We start from the raw sequence: 21,341 nt of genomic DNA, 5'->3' as shown, positions 1-21,341 counted from the left end.
CACCCCCTTAGGGGAGGCAGCTCCGTGCCACCTCCCTGGGCCTGCCGGGCCCAGCAGCCGCCACCAGCAGACACCTTCCTTCCTGGCGGGGAATACTGCCCTGCTACCCTCTCACCAGCCACTCGAAGCCCAACTGGGGCCAGTGAAGGGGGCCCCCGCAGGGAGGGGGTGGCCGCCCTCTCACCAGCCACTCGAACCCCAACCAGCATATCCTTCCTTTGCCAACGCTGCCATGTTCGGTGAAGTTGGTTTTGTCAGCGACCATCCTGTTCCTGCAAGGGCAAGGGCCCCTCTGAGGCTCAATCCTCAAAGTCCAGTGACAAGTAGGACAGTGGCCCAGGTCAGAGCCCTGCCCCTAACCCAAGCAAGCAGACACACCACGTCACTGAGGTGGGACTCGTTATCCACTGCCCGAAGAGGCTCCCTCTGAACACGGTAGCATAAATCTCCTTCCCTCGAGGTGTGGAAGACATTCTTTCCATCCCTCCCATGCCTTCCATTCCAACAAGGGGCCTTTGAATTGCTACGTGATCTCCTGTTGTGGAGTTGGCTTTCACTCAAGTACATCCATTCATTTCCCGTCATGGAGAGTTGGTCTCCCCGCCCCCAGGGAGGGCATCTTTTGTTGATGCAGCCCTATGTAGGTGGGTTTTGTAGGCAGCCACCTCTCCTGGACAGGAGCACAAGTCTCCCTCCTTCCCCCAAGGGCGGGTAAGGGTCAGTCAGAATAGGGGAGGGGAAGCTGTTGTTTGTCTCTTTGGAAAAGTGATAATCAAGGAGTGTTACATGAGAACCTTTGGTGGGGAAAGTCGACTGAAGTGAAAATCTGTGGGAAAACCAAGGCTTTTTTACTCGAACCAGTTCGCGAACCGGTTCTCGAACCGGGCCTGGTCCATTAAAAGTTCATGGACCGTGGTCCGTGGAAGCCCACGAACCCCGAACTGGCGGTCCGTGGGCAAATGCCAGTCCGTGCCCATCTCTAGATATAATACTAATGATCTAACTCAGTGAGTTTGTAAAGCCTTATATAACAGATGACCTCCATATAGATGCTTTCTTATGCCTCTGCCCAGAAATCAAGTTCAGTTTGGAAAATGCTGTCAGGACACACTGTAGGTCTTTGCAATTGTGTGCTATAGTCTAACAGAAGTATATTTCTTTCAGTGTACTGGTGTAAACCAGGAGTAGCAAAATTATAGACTCAGCACGTGCATCTATTTCCCAGAGAGTGGTCTATGGATCAACAGTTATCATAACAGACATAGTATTATCTAATTGTAAGGATTTCATATATGTGAAGGACTTTTGCTCAAGCATATAACTGCATATCCATGTATAACAATTTCTATATTAAACTAAACACCAACCAACAGATGTTCAGAGAGAAAGAACAAGTGGATCTCATTTTTTTCAGAACTGGACAATATTCTTGGTAAGCCAGAAAAATTACCTGAGTAATCAAATCTTGCTTATAAGCCAACCGTTAGCCATCCCTGTTATATGTCCCACACACACTCTTTAGAATAGGTTAATTTTTTTTGTTTGAAATTGCTACTACATTTTATGGACAAGCATTTACACAAATCATTCTCCATAACTGTAATATAAATAAGTAAGTGATAAAAATGTTGCTTATTACCAGGAAAGCCTGCTGCACTAGCAGTTGAGTACCAGAAAAATTGGGGCATCTTATAGAAAAGGTCCGATTTATTGCCCTTTGCACAGTCAATAGAAATAAACTTCTCTGATACAGGGATCTGATAGATGTAGGTTAGATCTGCTCAGGTAGTGTTTTATGAAGCTCAGCATCATCCACTGGTCTTATACAGGCCAGTGGTACAAACCAGAGCTCTGTAAATATTCTTGGTTTGCTGTCTGTTTGGGACTGCAAAAACAGTAGATTAACAGACACTTTGTAGGGCAAATATCAATGGCTGGTGGACTGCCTTCAGCTTGGTGGGTTATATTTTCTGCCTACCTCATGTTAGCTGAGAGATCCAGATGTGTTATCATCCCCATTAAGCATTGTAGAGGAAGGATGAACTCTAATGAAAACCCATATTACTTTATATTTCAAAATGAGAAAGAGTTTCTACCATAAATAACGATGACATTTAAATGGCATTTTCATTACGTGAACTCTGAGCTATAAAGGACTGTGTCTCATCAATAAAGGCTTTACTCACAGCGAAAAGTTACTTCACTGTCACTATGTAAGCAAAAATGGAATATCCAAAGATCCTTCACTCAGATGTATATGTCACTAGTCAATGCTGTTGCACATGGGTGAAGCAATCAATATTTGCAGATATGAGTGAGGTTCTATTAAGTAGCATGTGCATGTAGATAATTCTGCACATGTGCATTCATCCATATAGCTCAATGTTATCTTGCCCTTTCTCCAAGGAACTCAGAGTTGCATATATAACGCTCCTTTCTTCGTTTTATTTATTTAGATATATTTATATCCTTCTTTTCTCTCCAGTGTGGACCCAAAGTGATTTACAACATTGTTTTTATTCTGACAATAACCTTTTGAGATTGATTAGGCCAAGAGAGAGTGTCTGGCCTAAAGTCACTAAGAAAGCTTCCATAGCAGAATGGAAATTCATTCCTTGGTTTCCGAGATCCTTCTTATACTATACCCACCACACCATGATAGGTCTCATCAGTTTTATCTTCATAACAACCCTGTATGAGGGAATGACCGGCTTAAGTTCTCTAGAAGACAAAATCACTGAGATGGGGATTGAAACCCAGGTCTCCCTGGGTCATTCTTAGACAATTATGCAGGCACTGAGTTTATGAATGTGATCTTTGGCAACCATAACCATGAAATATGTCTTCCCGCCTGTATACTAATGTGTACATCATCTTGTATATATTGGTATTAGAGATGGGCATAAACCAGAAAAAAAATGAACTGTATAGTTTGTGGTTCATTGCATTTCAGAACCACGAACTTTCATAAACCTGCCCCGGTTCATGAACCAGTTTGTTTGATTTGTGACAATGTCACATCCAGGTCAGCAAATAGTCACTTCTGGGCCAGCAGAAGGCCACTACCAGGTCAGCAGAAGGTCTGTAGGGAGCCCATCCCCTGTTGCCTAGGAAACTGATTGATTGGCACTAGGTTGTTTGCAGTGATGAACCAAAAAAAACGAACCAAACAAACCAGCCTAAAGTTCATGGCGGTTCATCAGAAATGGGCTCTGACGAACCGCCAGTTTGCAAACCACAAACTGGCCTGGTTCATCATGAACGTTGGTTCGTATTTTGGTTCATGCCCATCTCTAATTGGTATCTAAGGCATTTATCGAAAAATAGGGTCTTAACATGCAACAATGATTATTCTGCTTAGATGATATGAAAGAGGGAAGAACTGTGCATATTGGCTGTTCTAACATCCTTGAAAGCATTTAAAGCAAGTAATAGATAAAAGAAGATGAAATTAAGAAGACCGGAAAAATTGAAACGTTGGGGGAAGGGGAGCTGTTATACAAATAGTTCCTCCGGCATCTGTATATTTATTACAGTTTTAATACATAGGTTATCAGCTGTACTACAGCCAAGATTAATAATGCTTAAAATTTGTTACTGTTTTATTCATCATAAGGTTGTCCTTGGAAAGTAAATTGTGGGGGGAAAGCCAAAATAGGCCAACAGCCAAATCATGTGATGGAGAAAATAATGTGTTATAATGAGCCCCATGAAATGTCCTTTTCTTTGCCTTATTTCTCACTGCTTTTAGGCTCTGGCATTGGAGGAAGTGTGATGGTGAAACTGGGAAAATGCTAGTTTCAGAATTTTGCAAATCTCTGTAAGTCTGATATAGTAGTTTTGAACACTTTTTGTTCAGTGAAACTCCATGCAACATTTAAATCATGCTGATCTGAGATGGGCAATTCACATACCATCTGAAACATGGAGTGTTTTTTCTGCAATCAAATAAATACATTGGGATACATAGAAAAGCTTCAAGGTAACCTATTTGATAATAGCAATAACAACCACAACAACCGTCCTTATATACCTCTCTTCTAGATCAGTGGTTCCCAGCCTTTTTGGTGACCCTCAAGCCTAAATTTACTTTGTATGGTGACCCATCCAGGGCTGGACCAAGAGATTGAGAAGGAGCTGTGCAAGGAGCGGGGAGAGGTGGCAAAGAGGTGGGTGGCAAGTGGCTCAATACAATACATCTTCCATAGCAGGTAGGGACAGGGAGCCACTGCAGGGGGCTGGGAAAGAGGTTAAGATGCTAAAGGAGCAGCACCCAGACAGAACCTACACTTGTACACACCGCTCTCTCTCTCTCTCCTCTAACGTTTTTCACATGCTTAACAGCTCCCACCTACTCTTCAGCCTCCCTCCCTTTCCCAGCTATTATTCCAGTTCCTAGTTGCCAGACCACTTCCCCGCCCCCCTTCTTATTATCACAAAGGAGAAGGGGAAGACAAGGTTAGAAGAAGCCGGCAAGGAAGAAGTGGAGAGAAAGAGAAGGATACAAAGAGCAGGAGCTGCCATTAGGAATGGCTAGCCTATGACCTACATTCAGAGGTTTCGTGACCTATTTTTCAGTCCCAACCCACAGATTGGGAAACACTGTTCTAGAAAGATTAGTGCCCCACTCAGAGCAGTGAACAAGGTCAATATTATTATAATCTCCACAATACAGCTGGGGAGCTCAGACTGTGAGGAATGGCTTACCCAAGGCCACTTACTGAGCTCATGGCAGCAGTGGAATTCAAACAGCAGAGTGCTGATTCACAGCCCAACCATTTAACCATTATGCTATATCATAGTAACCTATTTATAACAAATTCAGAGCAATGTACTTCTGTTGAAGCTGTTGAGCAACCATTTGATTTACTCTTTAGATAAGATGGTGTAAATATTACAATATCCAGTTTACTTTACTTTACTTTATTTGGTATTTAGCCCTCCCTCCCCGCAAGCAGGCTCAGGACAGGGTACAATATTCATAAAATACATAATTATATAAATACAATTAAAATCATACCATAAAATCATATCTCAGATGGCCTATTGCACATTCCTGCCCTCAAATACAAATAGGGAGACACCTGGACGGACAGGATGTCATTGGATAGGAGAAGGCGATGGGAGGTTCAATGATGGTCCTAATACTGGCCTCAATCATATGCCCATTTTGCAGGCCCGCCGAAAAGATACCAGATCTTGGTGAGCCCAAGTGTCTTCAGACAGAGAGTTCCACCAGGTTGGGGCCAGGACCGAAAAAGCCCTGGCCCTGGTTGAGGCCAAACGAGCCTCCCTGGGGCCAGGGATCACCAGCGAGTTCTTATCTGCTGAATAAAGCGCTTTCCGGGGTACATACGGGGAGAGATGGTCCCTCAGGTATGCTGGTCCCAGTCCGTTTAGGGCTTTAAAGGTCCACACCAACATCTTGAAACGGACCCGGAATTCAAAGGGGGGATAGGGTGAAACTAGATGACACAGAAAATGTTAATTTCCTTTGATGGCTTTGGCCAAGTCTTCATCAGGCATGGAGGAGGTGGGCTTCCTGACTGAGGGGGAGGAGGATCTGTATGAGAAGATGCAGTGTTTGAAAGTGGGAAAGGAGACATATACAGAGAAAAACAAGCAGCCAAAAAAGCAGGACTTCTTTCCCTGGGGATCAGATGTGGGTAGGAGAACACCCTGCTCTGGTTTCTAGGAGAACACCTCTACTCTAGCAGTATATTTGTAAATAAAGCAAATATTACAAGTGCACCATACAGCTCCAGTTCTTTCTTATTCAAAAGGAGCACTTGCCCCTGGAACCACCCACCACTTCAAGAAGGGGCACGAACATTATAGCATATAAAGAGACAACATTTTTAATGTTTTTATTTATACCCTTCCTTTGTCCCCTTTTAGGGGGACCCAAAGTGACTCACATAGTTCTCCATTTTAATGTCACAACAACCCTGTGAGGTAGGTTAGGCCGAGAGGGTGTGACTAGCCCAAGGTCACCCAGCAAGCTTCCCTGGCAGAGTTCCTACTTGGCTCTTTGGCTCATTGGATACGCAAGGTTCAATTTTGTCCCCCATCCTTTTTAATATCTACATGAAACCGCTGGGGAAGACATCTAGAGATTTGGGCTAGGTTGTCACCAATAAGCAGATGAAACTTAGCTGTGCTTCAAGAAAATCCCAAAGAGTTTAAGGAATCCTTGAACTGGTTCCTGGAAGCAGTTTTGGGATAGATGAGGGCTAATAAAATGAAGCTTACTCCTGACAAAATGAGGATAATATTGATGGACAGAAAGTGATTTACCTAGGAATTGAGCTGTCTCTTGTTCGGGATGCGGTTGCACTCCTCCTAAAGAATCAGGTATTTTGCTTGGGGATGCTGCTGGACCCAGCCTCCCGTTGAATGAGCAGGAGGCAATGGTCACCAGAGTTGCCTTTCATCAGTTTCAGGTAATGAGTCAGCCGAGGTCTTTTTGGACAAACAAAATCTTGTCACTGTGGTATGTGTCCAGTAACATCTAGATTAGACTTCTGCAATGTGCTCTATGTGGGGCTGCACTTAAGCTACATCTTGTACAGAAGCTACATCTTGTACAGAATTCTACTGCAGGCTGAATGCTAACTGAAGTAGGTTGGAAGGATCATATCACTCCAGTCTTGTTCCACCTACATTGGCTCCTAATCAGGTTCTGGGCCCTCTTCAAGGTACTGTTATAGTCCTTTAAAGTCAAATACAGCTTGGGGACAATATACCTTAATGGCTTCTACTCCTATATGAACCTACCTAATCACCAAAATTATCATAAGGGGCCCTTCTTTGGGTGCCCTCATCATCATCATCATCTGAGCCTAGATGGCTGACAGGCCAAGATTTATCTATGCTTCTTGATCATTGCCTTCTGCCAGCAGATGAAGACTTACATGTTTCATTTGGTGTTCCCTCTCTGTTTGTGTTTTGTTTAATTGTTATTTTAATTGTTCTATAATATGTATTTTTAAAAGCTTTTTTAATGATTTTGCATGCTTTGTTGTCTTGAGATCCTGTTGGGTAGAAAGGCATAAAAATGTTCTAAATAATAATAATAGTGAGGGAAATTGAATTGGAAGAGTTTTACATTGGTACCATGTTCCAGACTCACAAGTACCACACTAATGTGACTGGATGTCTTTCAATTATGAATATAAGTAGAAGGAAGTTAGATCAGATCAGTAGTCTGTTATCTTGTTATTGCATTTGCTTTTTTAGCTACCACATCACACTGATGACTCATCATCAGTGGTTGATCTATTAAGACCCCTAGATCCTTTTTTACATGTACTACTGCCAAGTCTCCCTCAACCTATAATTATGTATTTTTCCTACTTAAATGTAGAACATTACATTTATCTGTTTTAAAATTCATGTTGTTAGTTTTAGCCCAGTTTTCCAGCCTGTCAAGATCGATCTGAATCTTCATTTTGTCTTCTCCTGTATTTGCTGCCCCACTCAGTTTAGTATCATCTGCAAATTTAATGATCATCTTATTGGGTTTTAGTTAAGGCACGTTAACTAAACAAACTGCAAGCAGAAAGCTCTCATCCAAGTTAGAGAACCAATAACTGTTTATTTATCTAAAGAAATATATTTACATAAGTTTAGTGGAGAGAAAGAACTATTAACTGATCTAACTAGCTAGGATGGCTTTAGATTGAAAGTAGGCCATCACTCTCAGGAGGAGACACCATGCTGCCTCTCCTGGTGCATGCAGGGAAGAAGAGGAGAGAGGAGGAGGAGAGAAGGGAAGGAAGGAAGTTCCCCTGGCAGGAAGGAGACTGATAGCAGCCTATCTAACTGACTCTATGGTTGTTGCCTTCCTTCTTCTCTGTTGGCTGTCCTAAAGGCGTGAGCAAGAGACATCGCCAGTCCCTTCTTCTAACACATCTCCCCCATTCCTTCATCCAAGTCATTTATAAAGATGTTGAACAATACAGGACCCAGAACAAATCCCTGAGGCACTCCAATTGTCACTCCTCTCCAAGAGAATGAGGACCCATTTACAAGCATTCTTTGGATGTGGTCTGTCAACCAGTTACAGATCCACCTAACAGTAGTAAGGTCCAAACCATATTTTACCAACTTGTCAACAACAATTCCTTGTGGAACCTTATCAAAAGCCTTACTGAAATCAAAATATACTATCCCTGATCCGACCAAGTAGTAACTCTCACAAAAAAGGAGATAAGGTTAGTAGAGACGGGCATGATCTGAATTACGATCTCAACACCCCCCCCCCCTGATTTTGGAATTTTCGCCATCGTGACTCAGCTAATCGGTTCTGTCCATGGCAACTAATCCAGCGGTCAGGAGTTTGCTTGTTCGGGACTTGATCGGATAGGTCAGTTTCTGTTCGGAATTGCAGACACTCTGGCGCTAGTAATTTATTCCCGGGGCAACGGAGTCAGGGAAATGAGCTGTGTTTGCCCTCCTTCTGTCGCCCTCGAAACACGAATGGAAGCCCAGCTTTCCTTGATTAGCAGGCTTCCTTCCAAACATGGAACAGCAACCCAGGGGAGGGAGGGGGAAGGAGGTGGGCACAAAGGAAAGGCAAAAGGCAGCGTGGGAGGCTGGGAGGCAGCCTGCGCCGTTCGCCTTTCCCCAGGACAAGGGGCGCATGGTCAAGCTGGCCGCCCCTTTTCCTGGGGAAAGGCAAAAGGCAGTGCAAGTGGCTGGGAGGCCGCCTACGCTGTTCACCTTTCCCCAGGACAAGGGGCGCGTGGGCAAGCCGGCCGCCCCTTGTCCTGGGGAAAGGCAAAAGGCAGTGCGGGTGGCTGGGAGGCCGCCTGCGCCATTCGCCTTTCCCCAGGACAAGGGGCGCGCGGGCAAGAGGTGAATGGCGCAGGCGGCCTCCCAGCCACTCGCGCTGCTGCCAGCTCCACAGCGCACTGGGACAGCAGGCTTGCTGCGTGGGCGGGGGCGACTCAGGAGCGCGCGCGCAAGAGCCTGACTACGGTTGCCCTGGGCGCTGGCCTCCCCGATTCCCAATTGCGGACCGGAAACGAGAGTTGATCATTTAGAATCGGTGGCCTGCGTTTGGCAGCAGCCCAGATCCACGAACGGCTGAATCGGAATTTTTTTTTGGATTGGACCCATGTCTAAAGGTTAGTCAGCCATGACCTGTTCTTGAGGAACCTGTGGTGGCTCTTAATAATCACAGGTCATCTTTTCTAAATGCTCAGGAACTGACTGATTATTTGTTCTAAAACCTTTTCAGGCATAGACATCAAGCTGACAGGTCGATAATTATCTGGATCATCTTCTCCCCCTTTGGGAAGATGGAGACAACATTTGCCTGCCTCCAATCTTCAGGCACCTCACCTGTTCTGTTATGTAAATATAGAGGTTTATAAACTACTGAATTATATAAAGAAATTGAAGAGTGAGATTTTTTTCTTGCCTCACTGCTAGAGTTCACCCATAGTTAACTTGAAGCTCAGGAGGACAGCCAAAAGGAAGTACTGTAATACATACTGTATAGCAGGATTTGAGTCCAGTTGCATCTTAGAAACCAACAAGATTTTCAGAGTGTAAGCTTTCAAGAGTCAGAGCTCCCTTCTTCATGTGCTGCATAATCAATTTATTGAATAAACTATTATTAGAGGTGACAGCCACTGGTTCAAAAAGCTTTAAAAGGTGATTAGATTCATGGAGTTGGGCAGGTCCATGAATGACCATTAGCTATGATGGCCAAATAGAACCTCCGTGTTCTATTATACAGTATATACTCTTGAATGTCAATTTTGGGGATCAACTGTGGAATAGCTGGAAGGATTCCCAGAAGAAGTTGGCTGGCCAGCATGGAAAACACAACATTGTACAAGAGAGACCTCTGGTATGATCCAACAAGCTCCTTTATTATTATGAAAGATACAGGGCATGCAATCCTATACTCATTTTTACAGAGGGATTAAAAATATAATTCAGCGATCCCATTGCTCCTTCTGCATCTTTAAGAATGCTGCTGAATTATTAAAGTGTGTGGGAAGAATAGATGCTGCAGATTTTCAGTGTGTATGCCCAGTATTTTTTTTCCAGCCAGTATTTTTTTCACCAACCTGTGGTGAAAATAAACTCCAAGTGAAACAGGGGTCTTCTTTTTTGTTGAGGGCTGTGGTTTAGGAAGAGGGAGCAGAATACTGGAAATAAACAACTGGCTACACAGATGTTGTCATTAGGAAAGGTTTGGTTTCCTGGACAGTGGCCTATGCTTTTAAGAAGAAGCACTTCTGTCAGAAATAGTTTGCATCTCACAAGGGTAGGGGAAAATGTGTTTGGCTGGAGACTTGCAAGTTTGATTAGGAGGGCTATAAACTAAATCCTGTGAGGGAGAGAGACAACCCTCGCCCCAAACTAGTATGATATCAAGTATTGGTGATAAGAGAGCTAATGATGAGCAGGGAGTGGCATGTGTGCTGCAGAGGCCCATTAATTTTGCAGGTTCGGACAAATATGAAGCGCTGTGGGCACATAAACCATGGATTCCAATGTCTCACTAATGCTCATAGCATGGGAAATAAACAAGAGAAACTTGAAGTCTTAATACAGGAAGGAAAGTATGACCGAATAGGCATTAGTGAAACTTGGTGGGATAAGATGTACAATGGGAATATTAGGATTGAGGGGTACAACTTGTTTAAATGGAATAGACCAATATAGAAGGGGGAGGTGTAGCATTATATGTCAAGGATACATGTGAAGAAATACTTGAATCTGGACATGGAAAGTCACTTGAGAAGTCTCAGGGTAAAAATAAAAGGAGAAACAAATAATAGTGATATTTTTGTGGGGGTCTGCTATAGACAACTAGGCTTGGATGATACACTCCTAGAACAGATTACAAATTTTTCAGAGAGACAGGACATAGTGGTTATGTGAGATTTCAATTACCCTGATGTCTGTTGGAAGTCAAACTCTGCAGAAAATGTAAATTCTAATAAATTCCTTATTTGTCTTGGTTACAGCTTCATCTTCTAGAAAGTGGAGAACAAGACAAGGGGGGTCTGCTAGCTTGGACCAACAGGGAAGAACTGGTTGATGAGGTGAAAATAGTGGGCACCTTGGGTAGTAATGAAGACCATGTAATGTTGAAGTTTAAGATCTTGGTTAAGGGGAAAACATCTTTATAAATGACTTGGATGAAGGAATAGAGGGGATGCTCATTAAATTTGCAGATGATACTACATTGGGAGAGGATGCAAATATAGTAGAAGACAGAATCTAAGGTGATCTTGACAGGCTGGAAAACTGAGGACTGAATACAAACTGCATCCTCGGGAAATGGATAAGCCAAAATACAGATGCACCCTCACTGAAGACAACAAATAATAATATGCATATCATATATATTGAAGTATTTTTAGTCAGTTTACTGAATCACTAAGAGCTCTAGTGCTATAAGGGGCTCTGGGAGAGGTGGGGGTTAGTTGTAAATTTCCTGCGTTATGCAGGGCGTAGGACTGGATGACCATTGAGCACCTTCCACTTCTGTGTTTCTAAGCCCCATTTGTACAAAATGAGACAATAAAATGAGATAAGGAAACTTGATTAGGATTAGTCCCCCAAAATCTCATAAGTTCTGCACCCTTCAATCTGTACCTGATCAGGAGAATGGATTGGATCACTGTCAAAATTATTTTCAGTTGCTCAGTCTGCCCCTGGTCCTGCTTTCCCCCCTCTTTAAGGAGGCAGCAAGAAGAGGAAGAGGAAGAGAATGAAGCTAGAGCTAGTTAGAGTTCAGCATCCAAGGACTAGAATCTCTTTCTAAAATTAGGGCAGATATAGGAAGACAACACCATATGGAGAGTCAGCTTCACCTGCCTCCTCTCCTTGCAGGATAAAACTGACTTTTCACATCTCCCAAGTTTTTCTTCCCTTTTTAAGTATCTTCAAGGTTGTGTGAGTTTGCTGTTTTGTTGAAGGTTAGTATAAATATTTTAACATATTTTTTTCAGCATAGTACTTTTTGAGAGATAGATGTCTCACTTTATTCAGTGGGACATATTTGCAGGTAACTTGTGTCTCACCTATATTTAACTGATAGCGTGATTGTATGTTTTCGCTAGGCTGGAGAGTCTTCCTGATTCTGCTTGCTCCTGGTTAGTTTGTTGGAGGAGGGGTTGCACCATACCCCATCACTATTATTCTGTTCATAGTAACAGAAAGCCAAGTTATTTGTGGTTTTATATGATATTTATTTTAAATGCGGGGGTTGTTACATGGAGAAAAGCAATGACAAACCATTTCTGCTCATTTCTTGCCTTGAACATCCCATGATTGGGGATCACCATGAGTCAGCTGCGATTCAACAGTATATTCTTCATCTGGTAGGGCCCAGGTAGAATTTTTATGGGGGGCTATGGTGGCTCTTGGCAGCCCTGACTTCGGGGAAGAGGAGCCCTCACTATCCCTGGAAGTTGTTGCTTCATGGAAGATCCAGGGGAAGACTCCCTAACTCATCTCCCATGGCAGGTTCCTGTTCAAAATACTATGAGATGGGCAGACTTGAAAATCCCTTAATAGAACTCTTTACCTCCAGCATGTCCAGAGTCTCCCCTGGGATGCCAGGAACAAAGAGGGTGTAGGGCCAGAGCTGAAGCCTGGACCAGAAGAAGGAGTGCACTCTTGGTAGCTTAGGCCTCCCATATTCCAGCATCAGTTGGAACTGTCAGGGCTTGCTGCAGCTGCCACTGGGCGTGGCACTGGGCAGTCTGCTCCTGACATCACAGGGGGGCCAGGGATTTTGCAGGACCCTGCTCTGTGGAAGGAGGGGCAGTATACCTCACCCTGACTCCCTCTCAATCCACTCGCTGGCCTGCTCAACCTGGCCTGCTTACCCCCTGCATCTTCCACCATCTCTTCCTCCCAAGACTCTCCTTCAAGCCTCCACTCTTCTTCTTGTCTTTTCCTTGACTTCTCTCCACTCCAACTCTGCTCCATCACTCCTACTCAAACCCACCACCTCAGGGCTCTTCCCAGCCAGCTTTTATAGGGCTTCCTTCTACTATCCCACCCCTCTTCCAGCCTGGTCTTGGGCTGCACCAAGCAGTTGCAGCTGGGGTAGCTGATCTGGCCCCACTGACCAGCACCAGCTGTGCCTTGTTCTCTGGCTGCCCAGCCTCCCTGCCTTGGCTGATTGCTGAAGGCCTGTCCAGCTGCAGTCCCCTGGCTAGCAGCCCGGCCTCCCTGGCTGAGCTGATGGCTGAAGGTGGGTCCAGCTACGGCTCCTTGGCTGGTTGCCCAGGGCTTCCTGCAGAGTGCCTCCAATAGCCCCACCTGGAGTGACTTGGCTTTTGGCAACTCCTGGGCCAGGCTACTATTTTCTAGCTGGGGCATGGCTTTGGGTTGTTGGGGCTGCTGCTGCTTCTCCTCCTCAGGTAAGGTCTTTGGGTGGGTGACTGCTGGGCCCCCAATCCCTCTGCCCTTGCCCCCTTCTGCCTTGCTTAGTCCCCTTTCCTTCCCCAGGGGAGTGGGACTCGCTGGCCTCTCTCTGTCTCCCCCTGCCTCCTGAGGCCCTGGGCCTTTGCCCCTTGCCCCTGGCACAGGCAGGTTCTGGCTCCATTTGCCCGTGGGAGGGGTTGATCTGCTGTCCCCCGGCTGCCCCCTCTGCTTGCCAGTCAGACCGGTTGACCTACTGTCTGCTGGCTGACCAGTTGAGCTGCTGTCTGCTGGCTGACCAGTTGACCTGCTGGCTGCCCCCTCTGTTTGCCCGTCAGCCCGGTTGACCTGCTGTTCCCTCTTGTCAAGTCTGGGGGCTGGGGCTCAGACCCCGGACAGGAACTCAGGGCCAAGCTACAAGTGACGAATGACACTTGAACGGCAAGTGTATTTCTCCCTGTTCAGTTGCCCTCCACTCAATCCACTTGCTGTTCAAGTGTCATTCATCACTTGTAGTTTGGCCCTCAGTTCTCTAGATCTTTCCAGGGTCAAGGATCTAGCTCTGGCTTCATGAAAGGGTGAGGTTTTTGGTACACTATATTATCCCTCAGCTGAGCTTCAACCTTTGCTCGATCAAACCAGTTCATGTTTCACCAGGACAGTTCCCTCCTTGTAGAGAGCCCTAGTCTCCTGCATTCATCCTGCTCTCTCTCTTTTTAACTTGCCTACCTATTTGCCTGTGACACTTGTGATTTACTGCCCAGCCTGCCAACCACATAACAGAACAATAGCTAAAGTTATTAAATATATAGAAGAATAAGTCTTGTGGTAGAAAAATCAAAATGGTTTTTGTCAATAAATTGATAGGAATTAGCCGAAAGATGTATATTTTGATGAAGTTCCTCACCAAATTTTCCAGAATGAACTTAGAAGTTATGGGGCAAGTGACAGGTCCTTTTGTAGAATGGCAACTGGTTGGGGAACAGGAATAAATGCCATCAGCCCTGACAGCAAAATGTTCAGATGTAATTCACCTTTCAGTACTAGTCACTAAGAATAAACAAAGGGAAGGAGCTCATGTCTCATGCGTTGTTTGAGGAATTCTTAGAATTATGCCTTAAGCCAATGTTGGAACCAGGATAAGACTTGCTCTGATCCATCAGTGCTTTTCTTACGATTGTAGTCTTTCTTTTAAGGTCCCTGAATAACTAATTCACCAGATGTCTATAGACCACATCTGAAAAAAGTTTTGATACCCGAAACTCATGTGGAGAAAAAGGATTTGGGGTGGGTGGGATCCATGCCTGTAGACTGATACAATTCGGAGAAACAATTAAATTATGGAAATTGCCATGAATCATTTGAGATGTTATTCATTTCTTTAGTGCAGTCATTATGTCCATTCTGACTGATGTAGCTTTCCATTATCAAAATGTATAATTAATGGTGCTGCTTGTTAAATGCTCATAGATTTGAAACGGAGGAGTGTTTTGCAGAATAACTCAACAATTTATACAAAATAAAGAAACTTTTCAGATTTAACTATTTTCCTGTTTATACCTTTTTCCATTTGTATAATCCTCCTACAGAAAGAGTTTAGGGATAAAAGGCCTACTCGCATATTTGTAAAAGATTGTAAATTAAACACATACTGGCCTTTCTCTGATTCCATCTTGCTTCTGTTGTTTAGCATAACTGTCTAAGTGTTCATAGGCAGACAGACCATGCAACATGAAGGTAGGGGGACAAGGTGAAAGGTGCTTTTTATACAAAGTTCTCCAAAATTATAAATAGGCCTAAAAAAACCCTTTCAAAACACACTTTTTGTTTTGTATTTTAGCAGGATGTGCTTTCCCTGTTTCTCTATTTTAGAATATTGACCTAAATGGGACTCCCTTGTCATGAATTATATCTGACATTATCTGAGCCTGGTAACTTAAAAGACATAAAACAAATCTAGGAAATGTGTCAAAGAAGGTAGGTGGAATGAAAAAGGTGTTCAAAACCACCCATATAAATATATAAATCCTCAGTTAAAATGGCTTTTCAATGAAGGTATTTTAAGAATATATATTGATTATTGTGGACAGTGAGTGTGCTGCTGTAACACCTAGAGGAGTTAGCCGTGTTAATCTGTAGTTGCAAAATAGTAAAGAGTCCAGTAGCACCTTTAAGATTAACCAACTTATTTGTAGATAATCATAGCTCTCTTCATTAGATGCATGGAGGATATGAAGAAACTGGCCAGAGATATATAGGTGGAGAGGGGAGAGGGTGCAGGGAGTGAGGGTCATGTAAATGTAAATCAGTTACAAAAAGTCACGAAAGATTCAGCTATGGAGGGGAGGGGTCGCACCCAGCCTGGATTGTGCACGTCACCTCTTTCATGACTTTTTGTAATGGATTTACATTTCCACAACCCTCACTCCCTGCACTCTCCCCCCTCCCTTCACCACCTATATATCTCTGGCCAGTTTACCTCCATGCATCTGATGAAGAGAACTGTGGTTCTCGAAAGCTTATGCTGAAGTTGGCTAGTCTTAAAGGTGCTACTGACTCTTTAGTAATATATCTGATTTTGCTGTATAGATATTGAATGAAATGGGATCCCCTGCAGAGATTATGTATGTGTTTTTTAGTTACCTCCTTCCACTATAACCCCACTACCACCACCACCACCACCACCACCACTTGCTGAAATATCTCAAAGGGGTGTTGTGAAGAGGGAGAAGGGGAAGTTGGGAGAAAGGTATGGGTCCTCCTGATTAGTAACTCACAGACTGCAGTCAGGGGAAGCTCCCTAGAGCAAGACCAATCACAGTCCCAAGGTTCAGGCACAGGTTAGACAACGATCACAGCTCCTAGTCCAAAGGGGGTATTCCAGAATCAAGTCCACAATAACAGGCCGAGGCCAGTGACAAGGGACTCAGTTCCAAACACACCAGCAAGGTCAGTAATAAGCAGACACATTGCTTCCACACAGCCACTCCCTTCTCTTCTGCTTTTAAGCCTCACACTGCCCAGCCACCTGTGCTGCATCATGTACCTGCCAGCTGTCTGAGTCCTGCTCCTGCAAACACTCATCATCACTGTTCATGCTGGGTCAATGTGGTGCTGCTAGCCTGGCACTGCACCTTCTGGCTTGGAGGGCTCTCCTTGCCTTCCTCTGACGGTGTTCTCGAGGCTCTGGTGATCAGGGGGGAGAGCTGGCTGGTGCCTGGCTCCCTGTTGCCAGCCCAGGGCTGGGAAGCTGAGGCACTGATGTGCTGGGACCGGGCTGTGGATCTATGTCTGAGCCTTCAGAGACTGCCTCCTCCTGCAGTGCCTCTGCCACTGGTGGTGGATCTGGATCAGGTTCACCGGCTGCCTCTTCCTCAGAAGAGTCCTCTGCATCTCTTTGCTCTGATGGGCTGGGCTGGGCTGGGCTGGTCCACAAAACCATGCCAGTGTGAGCTCACTGGAGGAAGGATGGAGTAAAAATGAGATAAATATTGTAAGCCTGACATCGCTGAACATGTAGCACTTTATGTGAAAATACAACCAATCTGTCCAAAGGCTGGACCCTGTGACTCAACTCTTCCCACTATTTAAGAATGGAAGCATTCTGATACATCAGGCCCTGGTCTGCATATGCACTAGCAGAATTCTGAGCTGACAGAGCAGGTTTTACCAATTCAGATTGCAAGTGGAGGGCCCTATTTTCAGTGCACCCTCATCTAATAATTCTGCAAACAGAAAAATCAGCATGTCAAGACGGGTTTCCAGCTCCAGTTTGGGAAATTCCTGGAGATATAGGGGTGGATGTTAATGAAGGAGGACTTTGGAAAGGAAGCTCGGCAAGATATAATGCCATAGAGTTCACCTTCTAAAGCAGCTATTTTCATCAGGGGAACTGATCCCTGCAGTTTGAAGATAAACTGTAATTTCAGGATATCTCCTGGCCCCACCTGGAAGTTGGCAACCCTAAATAAGAGAGAAACTAATCCAAGCGTTCACAGGCTGCATTCATTTTCCATTTACTAGAAACTATTAAAGTAAGGGAACTTTGCAAATCCTAATGCTTCCTCTGTCATCTGAAGTGGTCAGTCCGTTCTATCCATCAGCACCCCCTTTGTCACCTCATCCTACGTCATGTGCAGACCTGGACTCAGAAGGTCTATGTTGCTTGACTTTGATCAGGAGACATTCTCTCAGAAGAATAGGGTGTGTGTGCCGGTTAGAATGTCAGACAGGATCTGGGAGGCCCGGTTTTGAGTCCCTTTGCCGCCATGGAACCAAGCTGCTTTGGTTCCCCAATGGGAAGAAAGGAACTAAATAAACAAACAAATCATGTTTTTAAAAACACCTGGCTATTGTGAGGAGTCAGAGGTTGCTTTTGACTGTACAGGTAAAGGAGAGAGATGTTGTCAGGGAACAGATTTTGGTGGATCTTGCAGAATCTTAGTGAGAATATTAGTGTATGTGTGAACAACTTTAATCCTTCCTCCCAGTTGCTAAGACACGGTTTATTAATCAAATACATGATATCAAGTCTAAGGTGAAAAACACCAAGAAGCCTGGTAAAATACCTGATAATTAGCAGGCTCATCCTGTTTTTAAAGTGTTTTTAAAGAGCGAATCAGTAAAGATTTTGCACTGGTCCAGCTAGTGGCTTTATATACATGGAAATAAGGGATTATACACATCTCTGTGTTGATGGGTAGTCTTATTCACAAGTGCCAGCTGAGCATGTGATTCCCCCAGCCCAGTCCAACAGCTGTGTATTGGAATTCTTCTAATCAGGACTTTTATGGGAGAGAAAGGAGGACACAAATTTCACCTCCCCCCCCCACACCTCTTCAAATGGCATTCAGCTTTCTGTGCTTACAAACCAGCCAGAAAGAAAGTTCCAAGCATAGAAGGAAAGAGTCTTTAGTAGGACTTGGGGGACTGACCTTCCTCAAGATACAAGGCCATTACCCCAAAGGTACATTTACTTCTGAAATAATTATTTTTTGTTCAATACTCATGAAATTATATGTATGGGATTGAGAATGGGGTCAAGTTACAAGCAGGGGGGTTCTTTCTGTATTTCTTGGGTTTAAGTCTCAAAGTTCGGCAAAACTTGGCAGAAGATTGAATCCTTAGGGTTAGGAGAGAACAAATCCCAATTGGGATAGATCAGCTCATCCCTAGTTACAAATTTCTATTGGATTCAGAGAAATGATGCCAGCAGGCTATAACATTGACTGTGGTTTTGAAAAGCTAAGTTGTTCATTAAGTCATCCAATATGTGCTTAACAGAAAAACAACAGTTTAGCAATTTAACCAGCCAATGGATTAGAAAACAAAGTTGATAATCCAGCTAGGGAGACAACCTTGTGTAGTTGCTGCTAGGCACTGAATATGGCATTAAAGTAAAGCGCAGAATTAGAAGACTGTATAGTATAAAATCTGATTATTAATAAATATCAAATCACTGAAATATTAACTCCCAAGATGCTCATAGCAACACGTGATGTGACATCTGTGTCTGTTCCAGCTATTGTTCTATTTTGGTGCCTCCTGTTGTGCTATAAATATAGCCACAGCTTTGCTTAAAGGGGGTGGGTGGGTGGAGGGGCTTCTTAGACATGCAGGTTTGCTGTAAGGCATGAATTTGGGAGATGAACGTATGATTTTTTCACCTCTAATTTCCAAATGTTTTAAAATAAACAGTATTTCCCTATTTTCTCGTAATCTTGTTTGTTGTTGCCTCATGGAGGAAAAGGTTAATATTTCTCAAAATATGTAAATTTATTTCAGTGTATGGAAATTTTAAATGTCTTCCTATGTGGTACTGAAAGCAAAAAGAAAAGCAAGGTACTAAACATGCTATCCTAAGCAGAGTTACCCCCTATTTGTCTGTCTGTCTGTCTCTCTCTCTTTGTCACACTCTGAATTGTGTTGAGAGCATATCGAAGAGGCTAATCTGGAAGAGAAAGTAAAACAATGCATCCTTTTGAGTTTAATCTTTCTAGCATGGTACATCTTAGATGCATCATTTTCTCCCAAGCCTGGATCTAGTGGATCCAGTACCAATTGATTATGGCAGCAAGAAGAATGGTGTGGGAGACAGATGTTGGCCAATGTGATGTAATGAATAGAGTGCTGACCTTTGAGTGGAGAGACCCAGAGTCAAATCTGCTTTAAAGCTTTAAGCTTACTGGTGGTGACTTTGACTAACTATCTCTCAGCCCAACCTACCTTACAGGGCCATTGTGAAGATAAAATGAGGGGAAGGAAACCCTAGGTTCAGTCCCAGAATCTTTCCACTGGCACAGAGAGGAGGAGAGGCACTTTTTGCCCACTGAAAAGGCTATGCCAGGGATTATGAGACCTGTGTGTACAAAAGCTGTGGGATGGGATTCCAGTGAGGAAGAAAACTGTAAAAGTCAAGCAGGTAAGATGCTAGGATCCAACCTACTGTGTCCATCCATGGAGGAAAGGGTGGGATAAAAGTGTGTTACCTGGATAAGAAGAGGCTTCCATTGGGGTCATTCACTGGTTGGAGTAAATTGTAGGGAAACAGTGGCATCTTCATGGTCACCATAAGAATGCCACTGCCATTTTAAAATGATCTTAAAATGCTTCAAGGGCCTGATCGTGATTGGCCCCACAATGCCATGTTCTTGTATACCCCCTCCAGACCTTTACAGGCACTCAAACAGGTACTCTAGGGGCCTGGCCATTTTGGTACTTGGTAAGGCACAGGAGAAGAAACAACAGCAACATGCTGTGGGCCTGAGTTAGCCTTCATGGCAGTTTTAAATCTCTTTAAAATGGTGGTGGCATTCCTGTGGCACCCACAACGATTCCATCATGTTTAGTTTGGCCCTTCTTCTAATGCACTTGGAAAGAGGGAGCAAGCCTACAGCTCCACGCTGTACTGAACTGATTCTTTTCTACAGTGGCACCAGGGCCAGCACCACCATTGAGGTGGTGAGGTGGGTGCCGCAGGTGCCACGGGTCTGGAGGGGGTGCCAGAGGGGGTGCCGGGGACGGAGGCGCATGCCACAGAGTTGGTGTGCTTGGCCCGCAGCTGCTGCTGCAGTCGGCCACCCCTGCGCCACCACCACCGCCACCGCCACCACCTCATGCCCCCGGCCGGGCGCAGCAGCTGCAGGCCAGGCATGGCAGGCAGCCGGGGCAGCATGCGGAGTGCGCGCAGCCTCCTTGCACCACCCCAGCCACCCACCGGCCAATGGCCCCGGCTTTGCTGCCTGATGACATCATCACGCAGTATGGGGGGTGCGTGTGCGCACTCCGCACACACACACGGGAGAGTAGCCGCAGGTGCCAGAAACCCTGGCACCAGCGGTGAGTGGCACAGTGGCAGAACCCGCACTGACATTCCTATCTTCCATTCCTCTTTATAGTTAGCATTGTTTCCACGTCACAATTTGATGAGTCTTTAAGGCGGTGGTAGAAAAATATATCCAATATTAGACAAATCCTGCATACTGCTGCCCTACACTACCTTAGTGCACAAAGTTTTTGCCATCTGCAACGGAGGAAAGTAAAAGTAAGTGCTGAAAACAGAAAACACAGATTTTGTAGTAAACACAAGAAAGTGTATTATTTGAAAAGAAACAAAGTGCCATTGTGAGCAGAATTATATTCTTCTTGGTCAGTTGGCGTCAATGGACTTAGAAAGTTGTGACTCTGTTTAGTCCCATATAGTAAAAAGGACTAGCAAACTATTTGCCTATTGAGTTAAACTTTATAAAACTGAAAACACTGAAGCATTCAATAGCATATTGTCATATGCAGTATAGCATATGAGTTTTAGATAATATTAGTTATGTTTAAACAATCCTTGAAATAATATAAATATTGAGAGTACACGCAGGAATTCTCTAGTGCTGTAGATGGTCTTCACACTTTTCAGTCTGAGTAAAACCTTCTTTAAAAGCATT

Source organism: Eublepharis macularius, chromosome 9 (genome assembly GCF_028583425.1).
Source record: "Eublepharis macularius isolate TG4126 chromosome 9, MPM_Emac_v1.0, whole genome shotgun sequence".
Classification (NCBI taxonomy): domain Eukaryota; kingdom Metazoa; phylum Chordata; class Lepidosauria; order Squamata; family Eublepharidae; genus Eublepharis; species Eublepharis macularius.
This window is presented reverse-complemented; position numbering follows the sequence as displayed.